The sequence below is a fragment of the Bombina bombina genome, chromosome 11 (genome assembly GCF_027579735.1).
Source record: "Bombina bombina isolate aBomBom1 chromosome 11, aBomBom1.pri, whole genome shotgun sequence".
In the NCBI taxonomy this organism is placed as follows: domain Eukaryota; kingdom Metazoa; phylum Chordata; class Amphibia; order Anura; family Bombinatoridae; genus Bombina; species Bombina bombina.
Window position 1 is genome coordinate 31895463 of NC_069509.1, and position 24805 is coordinate 31920267.

Sequence of the window (24805 nt, forward strand, 5' to 3'; positions counted from 1 at the left end):
AATTGATATTCATCTGAGTGCCTATATGCATACCATATCCTCATTTCATAATTGTTTACAAATTCAAACACACTTCGAAGTATATTGAAAACATAATCAATTTGAAATGCGTTGATTTGATTTCATGATGTATGAGATGTTAATATATGTTATTTTTCTTTCCAGATGGATCCGCCACTTCTGGTCATCTGGTTTCCGCCCCTGCCCAGTCCCCTGCCCATGCCCAGACCCCTGCCCCTGCCCAGACTCCTGACCATGCCCAGACCCCTGCCGGCCCTTCCCATTCGTCATATCCTGTCCCTCCCAAAAAACGCCCCTACACCCCCCTTCGCCGCTCTCCCCCGTATTATGGGCCGTACAGCTGCCCAGACCCAAACTCCCCCACTCCCCAGCTGTACGGCCTACCCCGGAGCAGCAGCTCATCCCTCCCCAAGCCAATCCCATCCCTCCCCAAGACAATCCCATCCCTCCCCCCTGTCTCAACCTTCATTGTCCTGGGTGTCGGATTGTCCTTCCCAGGCACAGCTGTAAGTATCATTCAAAATCAACATTATAAGATACTTAAAGGTACACTGAAGGTAAATATTTTATATTGTGATTCAAATAGAGCATGCAATGTTAATCAAATTTATAATTTAATACTCTTATGAATAATTCTTCATTCTCTTGCTATCTTTATTGAAACAAAGAAATGCCTAGAATAATTTTTAAATAGAAAATAATTGTGGACATCATTTCTTTATTGTTGGATGAATGTATCCATCAACCAGCAGGGACAAACAAAGTTGATAAACAAATATGGCCTGCCCTACAAACCGACATTCTTGCATTCAAAATCTAGCTAGAGAATTCTAACAAACATTTAAAGAATATGTGTAATTTTTAAATATTTGTAATGTCATGCTCTATCTGAATCAGTCAATTAAATATTTATGTTCAGTGTCCCTTTAATTTGATATCACTACATATACCAATCACCACTACTTGGATCCAACAATTTATGTACAAATGTTGATACATTATTTCTTGTCTAACCCAGTGGGAATGTAATTTCTTCAGGTTGCTATGTTTACACAGCTTGTCCTCAACGCCAAAATGTTTCAGGATAGGTGTGCCTACCACAGTATAATTAAAATAGTTAAATTGCTAATGTAAGTACAATGTAAATCCTTTAACAAGATTTTATACACTCAAGCTGTATAAGTGGATCATCGGAAACCAATTAAAGGGGACAACATGTTTGAGTAAACTGTCCCTTTAATGATTTCAGTCTGTCTGAATAACATATTTCATGTGTAAAGAATCAATTAAAACTAATTGATGTAAAGAATGATTTGTCTTTATGATGACAATGTATCTTTGCTTATTTTTCGTCTGTTGTGTAATTATCCTTAATATTGAATTTATTCTTTATTTTAGGCTGTGACTCAGCATGGCTCATGCTAGAAGGTCTAGCAGGAGTGGAGCAGGCCGTGCTGAGGAACGCAGCTGGCCTGAGAGGGATAAACGACGCCATGCAGGCCCAGCTCCGGATTCAGGACTTGACTCTGCGTGAAATAATGCGATTAAGGTCAAGGCCTGAATCTGGAGCTGGACATGCACAGGACAATGAAGAGGATGACCAGTAAGTGGAGGATCTGGAGATGCTCCAAGGTCGCAGATAAGAATCCTCTGACCACATGTTGATGTTTTGTTTTATTGTTGCCATTTGGCCTTTTTCCAAGTTTATTGTTGTGCCTGTTGCACTCTTTTACCTTGTCATATGTCTCCAATGGGGCTATGCTGGCCCTTGGCAACTCTCTTCATGGACTGTGATGCACTCTGTTACCTTGTCATATGGCTCAAATGGGGCTATGCTGGCCCTTGGCAACTCTCTTCATGGACTGTGATGCACTGTGTTACCTTGTCATATGTCTCCAATGGGGCTATGCTGGCCCTTGGCAACTCTCTTCATGGACTGTGATGCACTGTGTTACCTTGTCATATGTCTCCAATGGGGCTATTGCTGGCCCTTGGCAACTCTCTTCATGGACTGTGATGCACTGTGTTACCTTGTCATATGTCTCCAATGGGGCTATGCTGGCCCTTGGCAACTCTCTTCATGGACTGTGATGCACTGTGTTACCTTGTCATATGTCTCCAATGGGGCTATGCTGGCCCTTGGCAACTCTCTTCATGGACTGTGATGCACTCTGTTACCTTGTCATATGGCTCAAATGGGGCTATGCTGGCCCTTGGCAACTCTCTTCATGGACTGTGATGCACTGTGTTACCTTGTCATATGTCTCCAATGGGGCTATTATCTATGTGTATCCTCTTTTTAAAAACAAAAAACATGTCCCTTTAAGTGATGGTGAGCACAATTGTTAATGAATGTATTTCCATTTCTAAAGCGTTTTTGTCCTTTTTACATGAACAAGGACATATAATCTTATTAATAAACAATCTTATTGTAATGTTGACAGCACATGTATTTCATTTTCAATTCTATCTTATTGTAAAAGTGTAACCAAATCAATCTCTGTGTGTAATGCGCATATTTTAGATGAGGAATATTTGTTAACAAATATGTTAACAAAATACTTCTCCTCCCATATATGGCTATAGGTAGGCTGACCATATTTAAACTTGAATAAATGACACGTTTAATCAATCCATGTATAATTATTGTTATTCCCAAACAATCAAAACATATCTTAAAACATCAATGGCATATGTATTTCTCATGTGTATCTTTTAAATGTTAAAGATATACACCATAGCTATAGTTCAAGGGACAGTCAAGTCCGAAAAGATACTTCATGATTTCGTGACATTCCTAGATAGCAATCTAGACACATACTAGTTCCTAAAATATAAATACGTTTCTTAGTGATATGCCAAGCTGTCAACTGAGTCCTTGTATTGGCTGCGGTTTTTCAGCGATCTCGGATGCGCCATGTTGATTAAGACGTCACCTGCCAGGCTGTCCAATGATTCCTTGTATTGACTGACGTTCTTACGTGATCAAGAATGTGGCTTTTATTGGATGGCGTTTTGACGCGATCAAGGATGCGCCTTTTTTTTGGGCGTTCATACGTGATCAAGAATGTGCCTTTTATTGGATGGGGTTCTTACGTGATCAAGGAAGCGCCATGTTAAGACGTCACATGCAAAGGTAAAAAAACGTCTGATTGTATTACGTAGTCCCGCAATATTTGTTTGTGCACGTTAAACACGTTTGTGACTGCAGCCAATTTTAATAACCTTGCGAATATGTATTATTTGCATCATGTTACATTGTTGACCCGTAGCTGATAAAGACCACCAAATTCTCTTTTGCTGGATGTCTGGTTGAATAAACGAACCAAAGCAAAATGTTTGCATGCATATGATATTTCGATGCAAGTGCAAATCTCTATAGTCCATGTTGTTTAATATGTTTGTCAACAATATGTTCCTTTTTCCTAAAAATGACTTTTGTGTTTAATGTAAAAGATATCTAATTAATAAATCTGCGCTATTATTTTATTAAAGGTTCATTAGACACTCACATTATAAATGAAATCTTTTAATTTGGTCTCTAGTTAGATAGTCCATTGTTTAACAAATACACGTTTCATTTTGCTTCTGTTCAAATAAAATGTAATTAATTATCAGACTCCTCGCCAAGCCTCTAAGTTTCATGTGAGTACCATCTCCAGCTTTCTCCTGTTTTGTGTATGATGGTGTATTGTGTTGTTTTACGGTTGTAATGGGGGTTCATCTATATTTTCAATAGAGCTAACCCGATTTTCTTTGAAAGTGTTTGAAGCTTTTTAATATTGATATCAGTATATGTTAATCTTGTTGTTTGTAGTAGTGTCTATTACATACAGTTCTGAAAAAAATATAGTATACTGTCCCTTTAATGCAAATGTTAATTTTTTTATCATGTATGAGTTCCACATTGGTTAATCTCCAAATCTATTATTGTTAGCATATTTTCACCCCCCCACTCCTAAAAGGACTTTAAACCATATTCATTGTTAAAACAAATGTCTTTCTGAAAATAAATGAACACAATAATGTCTCTTTAAGAAAATAGACTTTATTTATCATGTCAATATAAATCTGTTTTCAATCTTTATTGTTTGAACAAGTACATGTAGATATACCAACAATCTTCAAATATATGTTAGGATATGTAATTTTGTTAAAGGGACAGTTTAGAAAACAAATAATGTTTTGCATTATTCTAAAAGTCAATTTTGTAATATCAATGATATCAAAGTTTTCTCACCAATTTATCATTTGTCTGTGTTTATTTTATTTTTTTATTTTATGTGCTCATTTCTTCGAGCTTGAAGAGTGCATGTAATCATTATACAATTTGACCACTAGAGGTCATTTGGATAGCATTTGTATATGTTAAACCTTGTGCTCATACAGCATATTATTTAACATGTATTGATGATTTATATCTAAAATGTTGTTATGTCAGAACAACAAATAAGTGTTCATTTTTCATAGTCATAGATACAAGGGTAAGCACATAAATCACACGTATTTCTCCATGTTTTTTTGTTTCCAACTTGATAATGCGTAATACAGTGTTTTCTTTGTAATCAATAATTTTCTGACTGTCCCTTTAAGCTGTGTTATTGGCATTCAAACAGTAATATGCCATCATGGATAATTGTAATGGTAATTTTGTTTGCGATTCGGGAAACAGTTTGGACATCACATCACAGAAACCAATCAATATCATGAACAAGGATAGGTATGTGATGATGTGGTTTTCACACACTTATAACCCACACTCTGCAAACAATCTGCCTCCATGGACCCGGTCCCATAGAAGTCGATTATATACAGAGTGGACTTTCTAAAGATACCATTATTTTCATCATATCTTATAATTTACTATAAAAAAAATTATAAAATATGAGGAAAAAATGGAAAAAAAACACACTTTTTCTAACTTTGACCCCCAAAATCTGTTACACATCTACAACCACCAAAAAACACCCATGCTAAATAGTTTCTAAATTTTGTCCTGAGTTTAGAAATACCCAATATTTACAGGTTCTTTGCGTTTTTCGCAAGTTATAGGGCAATAAGTACAAGTAGCACTTTGCTATTTCCAAACCACTTTTTTTCAAAATTAGCGCTAGTTACATTGGGACACTGATATTTTTCAGGAATCCCTGAATATCCCTTGACATGTATATATATTTTTTTAGAAGACATCCCAAAGTAATGATCTAGGCCCATTTTGGTATATTTCATGCCACCATTTCACCGCCAAATGAGATCAAATAAAGAAAAAATTCACTTTTTCATAATTTTTTTTCACAAACTTTAGGTTTCTCACTGAAATTATTTGCAAACAACTTGTGCAATTATGGCATAAATGGTTGTAAACGCTTCTCTGGGATCCCCTTTGTTTATAAATAGCAGACATATATGGCTTTGGCATTGCTTTTTGGTAATTAGAAGGCCGCTAAATGCCTCTGCGCACCACACATGTATTATGCCCAGCAGTGAAGGGGTTAATTAGGGAGCATGTAGGGAGCTTCTAGGGTTAATTGTAGCTTTAGTGTAGTGTAGTAGACAACCCCACGTATTGATCTAGGCCCATCTTGGTATATTTCATGCCACCATGTCACCGCCAAATGCGATCAAATAAAAAAAAAATGTAAAATTTTTTACAATTTTAGGTTTCTCACTGAAATTATTTACAAACAACTTGTGCAATTATGGCATAAATGGTTGTAAATGCTTCTCTGGGATCCCCTTTGTTCAGAAATAGCAGACATATATGGCTTTTGTGTTGCTTTTTGGTAATTAGAAGGCTGCTAAATGCTGCTGCGCATCACACGTGTATTATGCCCAGCAGTGCAGGGGTTAATTAGATAGCTTGTAGGGAGCTTGCAGGGTTAATTTTAGCTTTAGTGTAGAGATCAGCCTCCCACCTGAGAGATCCCACCCCCTGATCCCTCCCAAACATCTCTCTTCCCTCCCCCCACCCCACAATTGTCCCCGCCATCTTAAGTACTGGCAGAAACTCTGCCAGTACTAAAATAAAAGGCTTTTTTTTTTTTTTTTATGAATTTTTAAAAAAAAAATATATATATGTTTAGCTGTGATGGACCCCCCCCTTAGCCCCTAACCTCTCTGATCCCCCCCAAACAGCTCTATAACACTTGCCCACATCCTATTTGCTGCCATCTTGGGTACTGGCAGCTGTCTGCCAGTACCCAATCTGCCTCCAAAAAATGTTTATTTTTATTTTTTTGCATGTAATTAAATGTTTTCTGTAGTGTAGCTGCCCCCCCTAATAACCTCCTCCCTCTCCCCCTCCCAGATCCTTTTGAAAATTATTTCCCCCCCTCCCTCTCCCTCTCTCCCATTCATAAATTCATTGGTGGCAGTGGCTGTTACGCGATCGCGCGCACATATGCGCGCGCACGCGCGCTCCCTGGAGGCCCCCGCACGCTCCCGGCACCCGGCGTGCACATTGCACATTCAGGAACCGGATGCCGGGTAGCGATGGGCCGCCCACCCGCCTCCCTGAAGCTGCTCCCACCCACCAACGATCGGGCCCATCGCTACCGGTGCAGAGAGGGCCACAGAGTGGCTCTCTCTGCATCGGTTTTGGAAAAAAGGTATTGCAGTGATGCCTCAATGTTGAGGCATCACAGCAATACCTTGAAAGCAGCTGGAAGCGATCAGGATCGCTTCCAGCCGCTTTAAACCCTGATGTCGTACAGGGTACGTCGCTGGTCTTTAAAGACCAGGTTGTGTGCGACGTACCCTGTACGACATGTGTCGTTAAGGGGTTAATCCACTTTGAAATCTAACAATCAATACGATTTCCGCATTTTCTAAACCGTGTTTGTGATATCTCTGTTAAATCTGAATGTTTTAGCGTTTGTTTTCAGTCTGTTTAAATGCACACCTAACCTATAGCCTAGATACTTATGTAACCGCAAAGTAATTGTGAATGCGTGTAAATAACGTTATAGCATTAATCTTATCCTTAAAGGGACATTATACCCAATGTTTTATCTTTCATGATTTAGAAGCATACATTTATAATCAACTTTCTAATGTCCTTTTCTTATCTAATTAGCTTCATTCTCTGGATATTCTTTACTGAAAAGCATATCTAGATATGCTTTGAAGATGCTGATTGTTAGCTGAATATAGCTGCCTCCTGTGATTGTTTCACCGTGTGCATAGCTATTTCTTCATTAAAGTATATCTCAAGAATGAATCAAATTAGGTAATATAAGTACATTTGAATGTTTTGTCAAATTGTATTCGCTACCTCAATCATGAAAGTAAATGTTTGCGTATAGTGTCCCTTGAAATACATTTGTATGTTAGTTTATTCTTAAATGAGCTTACCGTCAGATGAGAATTGCAGGTTCCCGGTATCAATTCCTCCGATACCGAATATATCCACCTCGGAGATGCTGGGACACAACATTTCCTCCCATCGGCAGTACTCGATTTCCAGTGCAGGGCTGCCACCGGTTCCTGCGGCATGTCGTGCTTCCAGGCTTAACTTTTTCTTGAGATCCATCTTGCAGTCCCGGTATCAATGTTTTATAGAGTCCATATCTCTGTTCCGGCCACCCACTGCATTGACTGCATTCCTTATCTCCTGCCAGAGCTTCCTCTTCTCAGTCGGGGTGGTCTTCTGGTGCTGCAGCCTCCTATACCTGGCCATATAGGCTTCTACGAGGGTCTCCTTCTCCTCCATCGAAAACCTCGCCTCCCTAGTCGCCTTGGCCTTCCCCTGTGACGATGCCCTCTGTTTCCCGGACTGTGAAGCCCTACTCTGTCCGCCACTGGGCCCAGCCACTTGTTCATCTTGAACCAAGTGGCTGGGACCACCCCCCGCTTCCACCCCCGCTTCCTGCCCCCCCTTCCTGCCCCCCTTCCTGCCCTGTTCCTCTCCCCCTCCCTCTCCTCCCCCCTCTACCTCTCCCCTGCCTGGCCTCCATCTGTTCCCTAATCTAAACCCCAAATAATCAAACAAAAAGTGAGTGTGATGAAATGAAAGGGGTTCAAAATAAAGAACTAAAAAGACAAAAAAAGTGCTTAAAGTGTGAGAGGGATGTAAAAAACCAAAGAGGGTAAGGAGTATTTAAATAAACCAAAAGAAGAAGAAGACTAAAAGGAGGATATGTCAACTAAATGTAACTAGGGTATGGGTATGGTATGGGGTATGGGATAAGAGTAAATGGGATTACAGGGAATGGGAGTACAGGGAATGGGGTATGGAGTGTAGTATGAGAGGGTATGGGGTATGGAGTGTATGTAGTGTTATTGCTAAGTGTATGTATGTATTGAATGTGTTTGCGTGTCAATGTGTTAAGTGTACAGAAAAATCACTCGCTCGCTAACTCACACTACTACTAATTCTCACTAACTCACACTACTACTAATTCTCACTAACTCACTCTACTACTAATTCTCAATAACTCACACTACCACTAACTCGCACTAAATCCCACTAACTGACTCTATCACACTGCCACTAACTCGCACTAACTCCCACTAACTGACTCTGTCCCACTCCCACTAACTCCCACTCACTCACGATAACACTACCAACTGACTCTCTCACACTAACACTAACTCACTCACAATAATGCACCAACTCTCTAATCTTAAACCTCCAATCTCCAAAGACCCACCAGCAACACAGTCAAAGAAGCCATGCTTGTGTGTTGCTTATATACCCTGTGTAAATGTTTAATGATGTACCTATTTGCGTTGTACATTGTGTTCAGGTGTGCATTATTATCAAATCGTATTTGTGCAATGTGTATTAGGTGTGTGAATGTGCGCATGCTCATTTTGAGTTCTTATTTGTGGAATGTGTAGAATGCGATGATGTCATAGTGGTCGTTTTCTCTAACATTGTCCAATGGTATTCTTTTTAAATGTGAATTTGCGATGGTGTGTTATTAGTGAAGTGTTGTATATGTATGTTTGTCCTAATATATAGTGATATTGAATGCGATGGTGTGTTATTAGTGAAGTGTTGTATATGTATGTTTGTCCTAATATATAGTGATATTGAATGCGATTATTTTGCTAGTGTATGTATATATATTTTATTCCTTGTTGTTATTTTGCGAATTTCCGCATCTTAAAGTATATGCGTATAACCCGTATGAAATTTAATTTAAAATCCCCCCGTTTGTGAATGTGTAATGCTTGTGTGCTTTGTTGATTGATTGTTGTTGTGACATTTGCGGCGTGTTCTTGTTGTGCATGATGTGGTATGCGTCATATGACCGAGCCGTGCGTATTTCTCGCGAGATCGAGTGTTAGGTGAAAAGAGCTATTTTTTTGGTTTTCCATTGATCTCTATGGGAGACTGTCTAACGCGGGTAGGATTCCGCGTGTGACATACACGCGTTAGGAGCATCGTTAGATGGTCTTTTTTGAACTCTAAATACCGGAGTCAAACAATGCCGTGCGTTAGACATAAACCACGCGTAGCGTTAACAACCCATCTACCGCCAAACTCCAAATCTAGCCGTTAGTGTCCACACGCAATCACTGTATTTTCACTTTTTATTATTATTATTTTTGAGACACATTCGTCTATTGTCAAGTATTCAATGAGAGGATCTATATGTAGAGAATAACCAGTTTTAAAATGAAAGGGAAAAAATAAAAATTTGAAATAAAAGTAATGTAGCAGTTGATGTTTAGCATTAATGAATCCTAAATTAACACCTGAACAACAGTTTGCAATTATTCTGCATATTAACTATTCCCTGAATACTCTTCTTTGTATGCAGAGTGAGTAATCCTGCATCAAAAGAGAATACATGTATCTATATAGATAAATATATATAAATTATTCAACTTATACCGGTATAAAAAATAAAAGGAAAAAAATATCGCAGCAAACAAATTGAAGATTCAGCTTTTTCAGTGACTGGTAGAAAGAGATTGTATATAAAAAGTTAAGGAGGTAGGATTATATATCTTAGTTAACTTAAGCAAACAGAGTACATCAGAGACATTGCTTAGTATGGCCTAGATTTTGAGTTGGGCGGTAGCCGTCAAAACCAGCGTTAGAGGCTCCTAACGCTGGTTTTTACCGCCCTCTGGTATTTGGAGTCACTGAAAAAAGGGTCTAACGCTCACTTTCCAGCCGCGACTTTTCCATACCGCAGATCCCCTTACGTAAATTGCGTTTCCTATCTTTTCAATGGGATCTTTCTAACTCCGGTATTTAGAGTCGTGTCTGAAGTGAGCGTTAGAAATCTAACGACAAAACTCCAGCCGCAGAAAAAAAACAGGAGTTAAGAGCTTTTTGGGCTAACGCCGGTTCATAAAGCTCTTAACTACTGTACTCTAAAGTACACTAACACCCATAAACTACCTATGTACCCCTAAACCGAGGTCCCCCCACATCGCCGCCACTCGAATCAATTTTTTTAACCCCTAATCTGCCGACCGCCACCTACGTTATACTTATGTACCCCTAATCTGCTGCCCCTAACACCGCCGACCCCTATATTATATTTATTAACCCCTAACCTGCCCCCCACAACGTCGCCGCCAGATACCTACAATAATTAACCCCTAATCTGCCGACCGCAAAGCGCCGCCATCTACATTATAGCTATGTACCCCTAATCTGCTGCCCCTAACACCGACGACCCCTATATTATATTTATTAACCCCTAATCTGCCCCCCCACAACGTCGCCTCCACCTGCCTACACTGATTAACCCCTAATCTGCCGACCGGACCTGAGCGCTACTATAATAACCCCTAATCCGCCTCACTAACCCTATAATAAATAGTATTAACCCCTAATCTGCCCTCCCTAACATCGCGACACCTAACTTCAATTATTAACCCCTAATCTGCCGACCGGAGCTCACCGCTATTCTAATAATGTATTAACCCCTAAAGCTAAGTCTAACCCTAACACTAACACCCCCCTAAATTAAATATAATTTAAATCTAACGAAATTAATTAACTCTTATTAAATAAATTATTCCTATTTAAAGCTAAATACTTACCTGTAAAATAAATCCTAATATAGCTACAATATAAATTATAATTACATTGTAGCTATTTTAGGATTAATATTTATTTTACAGGCAACTTTGTAATTATTTTAACCAGGTACAATAGCTATTAAATAGTTACCTAGTTTAAAATAATTACAAAATTACCTGTAAAATAAATCCTAACCTAAGTTACAATTAAACCTAACACTATACTATCATTAAATTAAATACCTACAATTACCTACAATTAAACCTAACACTACACTATCAATACATTAATTAAATACAATATCTACAAATAACTACAATGAAATAAACTAACTAAAGTACAAAAAATAAAAAAGAACTAAGTTACAAAAAATAAAAAAATATTTACAACATAAGAAAAATATTACAACAATTTTAAACTAATTACACCTACTCTAAGCCCCCTAATAAAATAACAAAGACCCCCAAAATAAAAAATGCCCTACCCTATTCTAAATTAAAAAAGTTAAAAGCTCTTTTACCTTACCAGCCCTGAACAGGGCCCTTGCGGGGCATGCCCCAAGAAGTTCAGCTCTTTTGCCTGTAAAAACAAACATACAATACCCCCCCCCAACATTACAACCCACCACCCACATACCCCTAATCTAACCCAAACCCCCCTTAAATAAACCTAACACTAAGCCCCTGAAGATCTTCCTACCTTGTCTTCACCATCCAGGTTCACCGATCCGTCCTGAAGAGCTCCTCCGATGTCCTGATCCAAGCCCAAGCGGGGGGCTGAAGAGGTCCATGATCCGGTCGAAGTCTTCATCCAAGCGGGGCAGAAGAGGTCTTCCATCCGATTGAAGTCTTCATCCAGGCGGCATCTTCTATGGTCTTCCATCCGGAGCGAAGCGGCAGCATCCTGAAGACCTCCGACGCGGAACATCCATCCGGCCCGACGACTGAACGACGAATGACGGTTCCTTTAAATGAAGTCATCCAAGATGGCGTCCCTCGAATTCCGATTGGCTGATAGGATTCTATCAGCCAATCGGAATTAAGGTAGGAATATTCTGATTGGCTGATGGAATCAGCCAATCAGAATCAAGTTCAATCCGATTGGCTGATCCAATCAGCCAATCAGATTGAGCTCGCATTCTATTGGCTGTTCCGATCAGCCAATAGAATGCGAGCTCAATCTGATTGGCTGATCGAATCAGCCAATCGGATTGAACTTGATTTCTGTTGGCTGATTCCATCAGCCAATCGAATATTCCTACCTTAATTCGATTGGCTGATAGAATCCTATCAGCCAATCGGAATTCGAGGGACCGCCATCTGGATGACGTCATTTAAAGGAACCGTCATTCGTCGTTCAGTCGTCGGGCCGGATGGATGTTCCGCGTCGGAGGTCTTCAGGATGCTGCCGCTTCGCTCCGGATGGAAGACCATAGAAGATGCCGCCTGGATGAAGACTTCAATCGGATGGAAGACCTCTTCTGCCCCCGCTTGGATGAAGACTTCGACCGGATCATGGACCTCTTCAGCCCCCCGCTTGGGCTTGGATCAGGACATCGGAAGAGCTCTTCAGGACGGATCGGTGACCTGGATGGTGAAGACAAGGTAGGAAGTTCTTCAGGGGCTTAGTGTTAGGTTTATTTAAGGGGGGTTTTGGTTAGATTAGTGGGTAGGTGGGTGGTGGGGTTGTAATGTTGGGGGGGGTATTGTATGTTTCTTTTTACAGGCAAAAGAGCTGAACTTCTTGGGGCATGCCCCGCAAAGGGCCCTGTTCAGGGCTGGTAAGGTAAAAGAGCTTTTAACTTTTTTAATTTAGAATAGGGTAGGGCATTTTTTATTTTGGGGGTCTTTGTTATATTATTAGGGGCTTAGAGTAGGTGTAATTAGTTTAAAATTGTTGTAATATTTTTTCTTATGTTTGTAAATATTTTTTTATTTTTTGTAACTTAGTTCTTTTTTATTTTTTGTACTTTAGTTAGTTTATTTCATTGTATTTATTTGTAGATATTGAATTTAATTAATGTATTGATAGGTGTAGTGTTAGGTTTAATTGTAGGAGTAATTGTAGATATTTTATTTAATTAATTTAATGATAGTATAGTGTTAGGTTTAATTGTACTTAGGTTAGGATTTATTTTACAGGTAATTTTGTAATTATTTTAACTAGGTAACTATTTAATAGCTATATGTACCTGGTTAAAATAATTACAAAGTTGCCTGTAAAAATAAATATTAATCCTAAAATAGCTACAATGTAATTATAATTTATATTGTAGCTATATTAGGATTTATTTTACAGGTAAGTATTTAGCTTTTAAATAGGTATAATTTATTTAATAAGAGTTAATTAATTTAGTTAGATTTAAATTATATTTAACTTAGGGGGTGGTTGTTAGTGTTAGGATTAGACTTAGCTTTAGGGGTTAATACATTTATTATAGTAGCGGTGAGCTTCCGGTCGGCAGATTAGGGGTTAATGTTTGAAGTTAGGTGTCGGCGATGTTAGGGAGGGCAGATTAGGGGTTAATACTATTTATTATAGGGTTAGTGATACGGATTAGGGGTTAATAACTTTATTATAGTATCGCTCAGGTCCGCTCGGCAGATTAGGGGTTAATAAGTGTAGGTAGGTAGCGGCGACGTTGTGGGGGGCAGATTAGGGGTTAATAAATATAATATAGGGGTCGGCGGTTGTTAGGGGCAGCAGATTAGGTGTTACATAAGGATAATGTAAGTAGCGGCGGTGTCCGGAGCGGCAAGATTAGGGGTTAATAATAATATGCAGGGGTCAGCGATAGCGGGGGCGCAGATTAGGGGTTAATAAGTGTAAGGTTAGGGGGTGTTTAGACTCGGGGTACATGTTAGGGTGTTAGGTGCAGACTTAGGAGGTGTTTCCCCATAGCAAACAATGGGGCTGCGTTAGGAGCTGAACGCGGCTTTTTTGCAGGTGTTAGGTTTTTTTTTTTCAGCTCAAACAGCCCCATTGTTTCCTATGGGGGGAATCGTGCACAAGCAGCTTTTTTGAGGCTGGCCGCGTCCGTAAGCAACTCTGGTATCGAGAGTTGAAGTTGCGTTAAAAAATGCTCTACGCTCCTTTTTTGGAGCCTATACGCAGCCTTTTTTTGGACTCTCAATACCAGAGTTATTTTTATGGTGCGGCCAGAAAAAAGGCAGCGTTAGCTACGCGGGTCGTTTACCGACAAAACTCTAAATCTAGCCGTTAGTTAGTTGTAAGGAAGCTTCATCAAGATATGACAAGGAGGATTTGCAGATATCTGTACCATGAAGCTGGAAGCTGCAGCAGCGTGTGTTTGTTAAAAACAAAAGCTTAAAGTCTGAGAGAGAGATAGTGGATCCAAAACGAGGCTGTAGTGATGATCAGTTCCAATACACTGATTCAGCTGGCAAGGATTCCAGAACACACGCTAAAGGAGTCAAAGGTTGTGATACTCTGATGGTAACAAAAACAAGATTACCGAAGTTTAAATTCTGGAGACAAAATACTCAGGCAGAAAATAAATTCTTGAGACAGAGGTTGACTAGAAACGATCTGAATGTAACACAGAAAAAATTCAAGCTAATTTGTGCAGGAAGTCCAACCTCTATTTAAAGGGAGGAGCAAACAGAACTAATTGTTCCTTAAAGAGACAGAACATGACCGCTATAAAGATTAAGTCGTCCAAAGCAGATTACAATATCTCACAAACATAATCTCACAGCTTTCAGTGAAGTCACATTATCACTCCCATACACTCGAGTCCAGTATCACAATACAACGCATCCTTTCACTAGATATCCTTTTTTTTTTTTTTTCTCCAATGACGCTTTTAGGGATCTACATAATAGTAAATTTTTAAGTGCATTATTGCACTCTGTGTATATAATTACTGCATTAAATAAAGTTTGTGTACATTTACGAGTGATTTCCACACACCCACCATTTGGACGACAGGGATTGGTTGCCTTATTTCCTCCCAGTAGGAGAGGTGCTAATAAATGTTTGGTAGTGTGCGGCTATAAAAGCCGGGTAAATTGATATTTTAGTTATGCTTGATGAAACGGCCTTAGAGCCGAGAAACGCGTTGCAAAATAGAATTGTTTTTATTGCTCATCCAGTAGAATTGTTTTTATGGTATCTTTTTGTATTGTGTTTAATAAACACTGTTTTATTTGATACCACTGTCTGCACTCTCCCTACTGTGAGCTTCACACTACCAAACCAATGGACCGTTGAATTCCCCAGTTCCAGAAGCCCAGAACAGCTAGCTGGTTAGCCTGCGATAACCAGCCAGTGTCCACGAGCAACATTGGTGTGCTCGACTTACATGTGAGTACCCTGTGTTTATCCATTACTGTGTGTAATCTCTTCATAACCTATTGATACACACATGTTGGTGCCTCTCTGCTTTGGATTATCTTTAGAACGACTCACCTGTAAAGGAGAAAGGAAGAGTGCCTGCTTGCATCACACCTCATTCACATTGAAGCCTTTTACCTACTACATCACATCTCTTCATCTGATAGATGAAATGGACTTGTTCACTTGATTGAATGACTTTGATTTGTATCTATGCATGAACATAGTTAATTAAGAGTCCTGATTGATTGGATTTTTTTTATGTATTATCACTATTGTATTACAATTTTGGGTATTATATATAGCGCCCCCCCAGTGATTTATATCACATTTTAACTTCCTTGGTTCTTTAAATGTATTCAGATATTTCTCTATTGGAGTGATAGTGCCAATCCAAATTCAGGAACAGGGTCTCGGGTTTTACTCCAACCTGTTTGTGGTGCCCAAGAAAAGGAAACTTTTAGGCCCATTCTAGATCTAAGTCTCTCAACAAATTTCTCATATTGTCATCCTCAAGATGGAGACTATACGTTCCATTCTTCCTCTGGTTCAGGAAGGTCAGTTCATGATGACCATAGACCTGAAGGATGCATATCTGCATGTTCCCATTCACAGGGACCATCACAGGTTTCTGAGATTTGCCTATCTGGACAAACACTTTTAATTTGTAGTGCATCCAATTTGGCTCGCCACAGCTACCAAGGATTTTCTCAAAGATCACTGGGAGCTCTGTTGGCTGTAATTCGGCTCCCGGGGATTGCTGTGGGCCTTATCTGGATGACATTCTGATTCAGACGCCATCTTTTCAACTATCAGAATCTGATCGGATGGAAGGTGAATTTAGAAAAGAACTCTTTTGTTCCGGGCTACAAGAGTGGTCTTCTTAGGGACCATTATCGATTCCCTATCAATGAAGAAGAGCCAAAATTCTATCCTCTTCCTTATCTCTTCAGTCGGCTGTTCAACCATCAGTGGCCTGGGAGTTCCTTAGCCATGAGGGAGGTGGCTCGAATCATTCAGTGGGCGGAGGCTCACAATTGCTGTCTATCTGCCATCCATATCCCAGGAGTGTACAATTGGGAAGCAGATTTCCTGAGCAGACAGGCTTTCCATCCCGGGGAGTGGGAACTCAATCCAGAAGTGTTCTCCAGGTTAACAACCAAATGGGAGTTACCGGAATTATATCTGATGGCGTCTCATCAGAACGCCAAGCTTCCAAAGTACGTTTCAAGGTTGAGAGATGCTCTGGCAGTTCATTGGAACTCAGGTTGCATATCTGTTTCCTCCTTTTGCTCTCCTTACACGAGTCATTGCTCGCGATCAAGCAGGAAAGAGCGTCGGTGATTCTAATAGCTCCTGCATGGCCTTGCCAGGATCTGGTATACAGATCTAGTAGAAATGTCGTCTCTAACCCCCGTGGAGACTTCCTCTGAGGAAGGACCTTCTACTTCAGGGGCCCTTTTCTTCCTCCAAATTCTTGTTTCTCTGAATCTGACTGCTTGGAGATTGAACGCTTGATTTTAGCTAAGCGTGGTTTTTCCGAGTCGGTCATTGAGATCATGATTCAGGCTCATAAGCCTGTCACTAGAAGGATTTGCCATAAGATATGGCGTAAATATCTTTATTGGTGTGAATCTAAGGGATGTTCTTGGAGTAGGGTCAGAATTCCAAGAATTTTGACTTTTCTCCAGGAAGGCCTGGAGAAGGGTTTGGCTGAAGGGCCAGATCTCTGCCCTATCTATTTTACTACACAAGCGTCTGGCGGACGTGCCAGATGTGTAATCCTTTTGTCAGGCATTGGTCAGATGCAGGCCCTGTGTTAAAACCTGTTCCTCCTTGGAGCCCTTAACCTTGTTCTTAAACCCTTAACGATCACACGGCGTACAGGGTACGTCAGACACAAACTGGTCTTTAAAGACCAGCGACGTACCCTGTACAACGTTAGGGTTTTAAAGTGGCTGGAAGTGATCTGATCACTTCCAGCCACTTTAAAGGTAATGCTGTGGATGCCTCGATATACACTGCAATACCTTTTTTGGCACACGGTATGCACAGAGGACACTCTGTGCCCCTCTCTGCATCGGCCAGTGATGGTGCCAATCGTTGGTGGGGTGGGAGCAGCTGCAGGGAGCGGGTGGGCGGCCCATTGCTGGCATACTTCCAGCCAGCATTTGTGGACGATATCGGTGCGCGCAGGAGCGCTCGCAGGGGGTGGGGTTGCGCGCGCCTGCAATACGGAATGGCAGTGGCCAAATTGGAAGTGGTGGGAGAGGGTGGTGGGTTGCAGAGGAGGGGGGGGAATAACTTTTAAAAAGGGATTGGGGAAGGGGTGGGGGTATGGAGGGGGGGCAGCTACACTACAGAAAAAGTGGGGTATATTTAAAATAAAAAAAGCCACTTTTGATTGCAATAGTGGGTACTGGCCAGACAGCTGCAGTACCCAAAATGGTGGCAAATAGTTAGTGGGATGGAGGGTTAGAGAGCTCTTTGGGGGGATCAGGTAGGTTGGGGGCTAAGGGGGGGGATCCTACACAGCAGAATATTTATTTATTTTAAAAATTAAAAAAAGCCTTTTATTTTAGTACTGGCAGACTTTCTGCCAGTTCTTAAGATGACGGGGACAATTGTGGGGTGGGGGAGGGAAGAGAGCTGTTTGGGAGGGATCAGGGTGTGGGATGTGTCAGGTGGGAGGCTGATCTCTACACTAAAGCTAAAATTAACCCTTCAAGCTCCTAACAAGGTACCTAATTAACCCCGTCACTGCTGGGCATAATGCAAGTGTGGTGTTCAGCGGCATTTAGCGGCCTTCTACTTACCAAAAAGCAATGCCAAAGTCATATATGTCTGCTATTTTTGAACAAAGGGGATTCCAGAGAAGCATTTACAACCATTTGTGCCATAAATGCACAAGCTGTTTGTAAATAATTTCAGCAAGAAGCCCAAAGTTAGTGAAAAAGTGAACTTTTTTTTTTATTTGATCAAATTTGGCGGTAAAATGGTGGCATGAAATATATCAAAATGGGCCTAGATCAATACTTTGGGTTGTCTACTACACTAAAATTAACCCTACAGGCTACATAATTAACCCCTTCACTGCTGGGCCTCATACTAGTGTGTTGCGCAGCGGAATTTAGCAGCCTTCTAATTACCAAAAGCAATGCCAAAGCCATATATGCCTGCTATTTCTGAACAAAGGGGATCCCAGAGAAGCATTTACAACCATTTGTGTCATAATTGCAAAAGCTGTTTGTAAATAATTTCAGTCAGAAACCTAAAGTTTGTGAAAAAGTTTGTGAAAAAGTTAACGTTTTTTTTTTTTATTTGATAGTGTTTGGCGGTGAAATGGTGGCATGAAATATACCAAAATGGGCCTAGATCAATACTTTAGGTTGTCTACTAAAAGATATATATACATGTCAAGGGATATTCAGGGATTCCTGACAGGGGGTGGGGCGTGCGCGCCTGCGATCCAGACCAGCAGTGGCCAAATTGGAAGTGGTGGGAGAGGGTGGTGGGTTGCAGAGGAGGGGGGGAAATAACTTTTAAAAAGGGATCGGGGAGGGAGTATGGAGGGGGGCAGCTACACTACAGAAAAAGTGGGGTATATTTAAAAAAAAAAAAAAGCCACATTTGATTGCAAAGTGGGTACTGGCAGACAGCTGCCAGTACCCAAAATGGTGGCAAATAGTTAGTGGGAGGAGGGTTAGAGAGCTCTTTGTTGGGATCAGGGAGGTTGGGGGCTAAGGGGGGATCCTACACAGCAGAATATTTATTTATTTATTTATTTTTTAAAATCTTTTTTTTTAGTACTGGCAGACTTTCTGCCAGTACTTAAGATGGTGGAGACAATTGTGGTGTGGGGGAGGGAAGAAACTTGTTTGGGAGGAATCAGGGGTTGAGATGTGTCAGGTGGGAGGCTGATCTCAACACTAAAGCTAAAATGAACTCTTCAAGCTCCTTACAAGGTACCTAATTAACCCTGTCACTGCTGGGCATAATACAAGTGTGGTGCACAGCGGCATTTAGCGGCCCGTCTACTTACCCAAAAAGCAATGCCAAAGCCATTACAGTAAATGAGTAAGTGGAAAATTACAGCTAAACACAAACACTGCAGAAATGTAAAAATAGCCCTTGTCCTTTAGGGAAAGAAACTGAAAAATGGCCTTGTCCTTAAGGGGTTAAAGTTTTGCAACAGGCTCCGTTTGAGCCAATGCATTCGATAGATATTAAGTTGTTATCTTGGAAGGTTTTGTTTCTTACTGCTATCTCTTCTGCTCTGAGGGTTTCTGAGCTCTCAGCTTTGCAGTGTGAATCTCCTTATCTCATATTTCATGCAGATAAGGCTTTTCTTTCTTCCCAAGTTTGGTTTTCTTCCTAAAGTTGTTTCGGACAGAAATATTAATCAGGAAATTGTTGTTCCTTCTCTTTGTCCTAATCCTTCTTCTCATAAGGAACGTTTGTTACACAACCTTGATGTTGTGCGGGCTCTTAAATTTTATTTGCGGTGGGGCGGAGCTAGCTACTAAAGCACTTAGACGTGTTTTCCTGTGGCTCTTTCTTATAATCTTAATTTAATTAATTATATTGAGAATTATCTGCTCACAAGGGAATATTATTCTTCTATAGCCTTTCGGACAAGTATTCTCCCTAACATCCATAAAGAAGGCACGTTTAGACACGTCTTTAGACCTGTCTCAGTGGAATAGAGCTCCAGCATGAAGAGGCCTAATGGCGGGAAATGGCGCCCATATTTCTAAGACTTTACCTAACACTACTTATGAGCAGAGACAACGAAGAGAAAGCTTGTATCCCTCTCTCTGCATAATGGATCATGGTGAGCTATTAAACTGAGGATCGCATCGCCGACCGGGGCCTCTGAACACTCTATCTCCCCAGCGCCTGACAATTGAGCTGTAACCAAGTGTACACAGATCCCAAATGAATTGGGCACATATTTAAAGTGACAACTCCTACAGAGCACATCACGCCTGGGACATTACTTTGCTATGGAGGAACTACATATAATGATAAGATCTTTCCTACAGGACCTGGAGACCAAAATGGACTATCAGTTTGCAGATCTTACCTTACTCTGCAAAGTACGGAAAAGTGGCATTTCTCCTCTGAATGAGATTTTACCTCTTACAGGTGACATACCCACCTCCTCCTCAAACGATACCAGTGTACTATCCAGGAATGAGACCTGGTATAAGAAGCAACAAGGGTCTCACGGCGCCACATCATTTGACGTAGCTGAACACAACCTGCAACTACACCGACCCACGGCAGCCAAACTCTTCACTACTAAGCCCTCTGCTGACGCCGGGAGCGATGCGGCCAGCCTCCCTGGCTCAAGCAGAGTCTTGAGATCCCTGATCGGCTGTCTAGATGGAAGTACACAGCATCCTGGATTGGTATCCTCTACCCCTAGAATCGGAGGCCGGTGTATGGAAGGGCCCGGGAACCATGGAGATGAGGCGCACCGGAGACATACAATACCTTGCACGCCATAACGGCTGACTCCCTGGAGGCAATTACTATTTCCTTGGAAGCCAGCAAAGAGCCCTGTTAGACAACAACTAGACGCCCTGCTGAAAAGGCAAATGATCAAAGACGTTCCTCTACCAATTTGCAGTCACGGACCACAGACTGGTTCTAGGAGCAGAGGGGGCTTCGCTTTTACCGTCAGCGTCACACAGACTAGATATAGGTTAACCATCTGATCAACCATGCGGATATGCTAGACATATAACTTTGAGATCCACAACATTATTCCCCTTGAAGCCCATGGTTTATATTATAAGGACAACTGCTCCCCTCACAGAAACATAAACATTTGTTTTACCCAGAGTGCACAACAATACCACCTACCAGGACTCTACCTAGGCATAGATATTTGCTGATGAAGAGAGGTAGACCAGTATCTCGACATGGAAGTACAGCTTTGTGTAATTATTAGGAACTGATCTCGGTTGATGGTCCTGAACCTGTCTGACCATATTATTACTTAATTTTCTCTGTTGTGTATGAATAAGATCTCTAGTTACTCTATATAGCAGAGGTATTTAAGGAATATATAATTCCTACTTGCATTAATTTACTAGTTCACATAGCAATATTAGGTTTAGACAACATTAGTCACAAACCATGTCCATCCCTTCTCTGCATACACCATGAGGTTGACATGATATCACACTAAGCATAGGTTCACTTAAGCCGCCTGCAGGTAGACCCTCCCATTGGTACAAGTTATTTTTTCTTATATACTCTCAACCCGAGATTAGCGCCTCATATTCAACAACAATAATTAGACGATGTAAGGAGGGCCCAAAAGAAAATAGTTACTATGGTCAAATTGAAGCTCAATTTAAGGTTTCAATGTTACTAGTCCGGTATTAACTGTACATTCCTAAAAAGCCTGTCTATAAAGTGGATATCTGCAACCACTAGTATCCCATATATTGTACCCTTATATATGTGCGTGTATTGACTATTATAGTTCAGGGTAAACTGAATGGGTATACTATTGAGGCTGTAGTTCCATTATCTTTGTACTAAACGCTCCAATGTGCCCTGGATACTAGTTTACATATTACTATCGGCTGTATATATGCCCCCCTACTTTCTCCTTAAACTCCATTTCCGGAGTCTCCTCATGAGAGGCATAGTTTTCTTATCTATCCTTGCTATGTTTCCATGCCTATTCTTCATTACCATGTAGCTTAATATGTATTTACCAGAGCAGTATAACAGATTTTGTATCTACAGTAATTCTATGTAACTAAATGTCAGTTTAACACTTTGAGTATTTGCGAATAAGCTCTATTTCATGAACTTAACACACATGTTCACGTCATCCTTATTACACCTAGCATTGGTCTGATACTGATACCTATCTAGACATATTCCCCTTCCTTTAGCACACCCTTCTACTTGAACCTAAAGGCTTAGTTGCACTTATCCACCTCCCTCTTTGCACATAGCCATTTTTGCCTAGCTCCCTTGGCTCCCTAGTGATACATTAATAATTAACTATAATTAGCATGTCAGGGCTTAAAATATCACCTACCCCAGTCCCAAGTGAATATATCTTCTTTTATCCTACCTCTGCCTCCTATAGCTACCTAGGGACAAACATATTTTTAAAATATATGGCGCAACTACTCACACTACGCTAGCTAATTTTATATATCATTGTCTGATTGTGTCGCGGGTAGTAACTCAAGTATATCTTGGGATATCAGGGAGCCCTATTTACTTATAGCCAGCCTACAGTACAGATCCAGCCATGAGAAGCCCAAATCTATGCACATGGAAGAGTTGATGTTTATAATGTTTAGTCTGCATACCTGATACTTATTTGGAGTGGCAGCCAAAGTTTCTTTCACCGCTTCACTACCATTACTATGATTGTGTATCATGCTTAAACATTTGCATTAAGTAATATATTTTCCACACTATTCTATATTTGTTATACCCTTGATCGAGTGTCTACACCAAGTAACATACAGTATATATTAGTTTTTCTCCCTTACACATAATTTCGTCAGGATTTACCTTTCCTTGTTCTATATCCAATATACCTAGAGACCCAAAAGCTCTCCCAGACTGACACGCTAACTGACTCTTCCCCCCTCCCTGTTCTCTCATCTAGAGCGGCTCTCGCCCGCTGAATTTCCCTTCCCCCCAAAAAAACCATGATACTAACCCCCTATTTTACCCCAATTTGTTTTGAATAGATAAATTATTCTATGGTTTCCACAGCAATTCGGGGACCATTCTTATCCTTTCTAAGTCAAAGGTTATAAAACGAGGTTTCATTATTATATGTTCCAGTTACCCATATCTGCCACACACTAGTTTTATTTTTACTCTTAACCCTATATATCATTCATTTTATGATCCACATCTCAGACATACTGTTATAACCCTTGCCAGAAACTATTCTCTTACTATTGAACTTGCTATATTGTATAGTAAAAGCTCTCATTCACATATATTTCGTATTGCTGCAGTTTAGATATGGTAATTATATCTGAAATACTGGTACCTTAATGTTTTAGATCAAGTCTATTTTCCATATGAGAATTGTATAGATGTTCTTATCAAGTCTGATCTGTATCTGGACATATTTTCTATTTTGTTGTTGTTACTCATTACCTCAATAAGGATTTTTGCCAATCTTCAGCATTGTTTGTGTGTTTTTCTGGGAAACACAAGGGCCAGAAAGCTTTTGCCACTTCTCTTTCTCTTTGGTTGAGAGTTATTTTTCGTTTGGTATATGAGACTGTTGGACAGCAGCCCCTGAGAGAATCACAGCTTACTCCACTAGGGTTGTTTCTTCTTTTTGGGCCTTCAAGAATGAGGCCTCTGTAGACCAGATCTGTAAGGCTGCGACTTGGTCTTCCTTGCAAACTTTTTCAAAATTTTATAAATTTGACACATTTGCCTCGGCTGAGGATTTTTTTGGGAGCAAGGTGCTTCAAGCGGTGGTGCCTTCTGTTTAGATTACCTGTCTTGTCCCTCCCTCATCATCTGTGTCCTCTAGCTTGGGTATTGATTCCCAACAGTAATTGATGATTCCGTGGACTCACCGTGTCTTAAGAAAGAAAACAAAATGTATGCTTACCTGATAAATGTATTTATTTCTAGACATGGTGAGTCCATGGCCCACCCTTTTTTTCAGACAGTTTCTTTGTCTAAAACTCAGGCACCTCTACACCTTTTGTTATTTACTTTCTCTCCTTTTCCTACGGTCGAATGGGAAGGGAAGTGATATTTAACAGCTTTGCTGTGGTGCTCTTTGCCTCCTCCTGCTGGCCAGGAGTGATATTCCCAGCAGTAATTGATGATTCCGTGGACTCACCGTGTCTAGAAAGAAAGAAATGTATCAGGTAAGCGTAAATTTTGTTTTTGCATGAGATTTCCATAGCGTTACGGTTCCGTTCCGCCATCTGAGACCAGTAGTTATGAATCTTGCGCCACAAAAATGTTTCACAAAACTCATAACTAAAATGTTACAAAGTACACTAACACCCATAAACTACCTATTAACCCCTATTCTGCCACCCTCCTGCATCACAAACATTAAATTAAATTTATTAACCCCTAATCTGCCACTCCCGACATTGCCGCCACTAATAAAAGTTATTAACCCCTATTCTGCCGCTCCCTGACATCGTCACCACTATAATAAAGTTATTAACCCCTATTCCCCGCACCCCAACATTGCCGACACTATAATAAAGATATTAACCCCTATTCTGCAGCTCCCCGACATTGCCGCCAATAAATAAAGTTGTTAACCCCTAAACCTCTGGCCTCCCACTTTACCACCACTAAATAAACCTATTAACCCCTAAACCGCCAGTCCCCACATCGCAAAAAACTAAATTAAACTATTAACCCCTAAACCTAATAACCCTCTAACTTTAAATT

General features: G+C 40.5%; 1 pseudogene; it reads right to left on the minus strand.

Annotated features, from left to right (window-relative positions):
• LOC128641626 (interferon-induced very large GTPase 1-like) overlaps positions 1–20878 on the minus strand; it is a 76325-nt pseudogene extending 55447 nt beyond the window's left edge.
• Positions 20879–24805: the final 3927 nt, after the last annotated feature.